This window comes from Orycteropus afer, unplaced genomic scaffold (genome assembly GCF_000298275.1).
Source record: "Orycteropus afer afer isolate SDZICR_OR568_19922 unplaced genomic scaffold, OryAfe1.0 scaffold00059, whole genome shotgun sequence".
NCBI classification, from domain to species: Eukaryota; Metazoa; Chordata; class Mammalia; order Tubulidentata; family Orycteropodidae; genus Orycteropus; species Orycteropus afer.
In genome coordinates this window covers 2311507-2313691 of record NW_006921646.1, presented here as the reverse complement: position 1 = coordinate 2313691, position 2185 = coordinate 2311507, and the positions used below count along the sequence as shown (strand labels likewise).

The 2185-nt window shown below is 41.4% G+C and overlaps 1 pseudogene; it reads right to left on the bottom strand.

The window, feature by feature from the left end:
- Positions 1 to 1126: 1126 nt before the first annotated feature.
- LOC103195731 lies at positions 1127 to 1508 on the bottom strand (annotated as a pseudogene).
- Between the last annotated feature and the right edge of the window lie 677 nt (positions 1509 to 2185).

The window sequence follows — 2185 nt, the reverse complement described above, 5'->3', positions numbered from 1 at the left end:
GTGATAGTTGGAGATGTGTGTCAACTCGGCTGGACCACAATTCTGTGTGGTTTAAGCAATTGTGATGTGAGTTGTTCCAATGATGGGATCAGATGTAATGTTTTGAGCAGCCAATCCGTTGAAAGAAAGTTTCCCTAGGGGTATGGCCTGCTTCCAGTATATTTATGGACATCCTGGGAAAAGAGACACTCTTCGGTGGATCGGGATTCTGCCTACAACTGTCCATTAGCAAACAATCCACCATTTGACCTGGAGATCTTGGATTCGTCATTCATTGGAATCAACAGCCAGTACACTGCCTGCCAACCTTGAGTTCCTCAGCCCTTGCAGCTGTGCTAGTTGGGAAAAGCCTCCATCTTGACATTTTATCCAAGAACTTGGGACTTGCCAGCTTCTGTAAGTGTGTGAGCCATTTTCCTAAGATAAATTTCTCTTTCTCTCTCTTTATAAGCTTTACTGGTTTTATTTCTCTTGAGAACCCAGTCTAACACACCCTCCTTGGGTTTCCAAGGCAGTATCTGTACGGAAGTAGATTGCCTAGTCTTCTTTCCAAGGAGTGGCTGGTGGGTTTGAACCACCAGCCTTCTGGTTAGCAGTCAAATGCCTTAGGCACTAGGTCACCAGAGCTCCCTGGTACAGTGTTGGCAATATTCAAAATAACTGAGCCCTTCTCTGGAGTTTTGGGGGCCTCCAAACCGAATAGAGTGTTCTCTAACTAAGAGCCCACTCAGTTGTAAGTCTCCAGTGTGCCGAGTGCCGCTTGGGGCCCACCACAAGCCAGTGCACGCCAAGAGCCACAGGGAAAACTCAGGATCTAAGGTTGCACTGTCCAATATTAGGTGATTACTTGTACTGTGTGACTATTTAAATATAATATTACAATTAAATAAAAGTGAAAGTTGAATTCCTAAAAAAGAAAAATCCCCAGCTACCATTACTGGACACTGATCAAAGATTCTATAGAAGACTCTTGATCAAAAGCTAGAAAATGTAGAACACAATTTCTGGATGAACTCCTGAAACTATTGCCATGAGATAATCTTTATACCTTAAACCAAAAATATCCCCTGCAGTCTTCTTTTTTTTTTTTTTTTGCAGTTTTAAAACTTTATTTTATAATCAGCTGTTAGTTTTCATCCACGTTGACCATCTGTAGAGGTTTTTGAAAATGGTTACAGGTACATAGGTAACCAATGTGTAGAGCTTGTCTGGTGAATCTTCATCTTTGTTATGTTTTCTTGACAACCATACATGGATGCGGTATGGGACATTTCTTATTCCTTTGGCCCCCAGACAGCTTTGTTGAGCCTGGTGTCATTGCGCACATCTGGTGTTCCCATCTCTTTCATGGCAAATTTCCGGATCTCCTTGAGTGCCCAAGGGGCACGCTTCTTGAAGCCTACTCCATGGATGCGCTTGGGAATGTCGATGGTGTGCTCTCTGGTCACCACTTTGTTGATAGCTGAATGGCCCTTCTTCTTCTCCCCACCCTTCTTTGCTGGAGCCATAGCGTTGCGACCAGGTTGGAAAGGAAGAGGGCAAAGGATTATGGAAGCCCCTGCAGTCTTCTTAAAATCAAACAACAGTTTAACTCAACTAGTAAAAAAAAGTCTTCCTTGAGCATTATGCTCTTTTAAGAACTATCTATATGGGATCAAATTGACAACAGCAACTTGAAAGATTAGACAGGAACCTTAAGGGACAGTGAGTTTATGTTAATGGAGAAGGAACAACTCTGAAAAGGAAGGTGAGAATGGTTGCAGGACTTGAAGAATGTAATCAACGTGACTGAATCATGCATGTAGAAATCCTTGAATTGGTGTATACTCTCAACAACAAAAATAAAAAAATAATTTTTTTAAAAAATGAACTCCTCAGTTGCACTAGCCACATTCATGTGTTCAGTGGCTATACAGGGCTAGTGTCTACCATATTGGACAGCAAAGATGGAGAGTATTTCTAACATTGCTGGAAGGTATAGTCAAAACATACAAATGCAGCATGTCCAACCTTACAGGTTTATGGGGCCCAAAAGGGGAGTTCCTACCTATCAAATTCTAGTTGCTCCTCTACTCAGACAATAACATGGAGCTGCATTTCTTGGACAAAAAAAAAAAAAAAAAAAAAAAAAAAAATTGGCTCCAAAACAGTGCAAAAATCACACTTAAGAATGTAGTCAACCTTT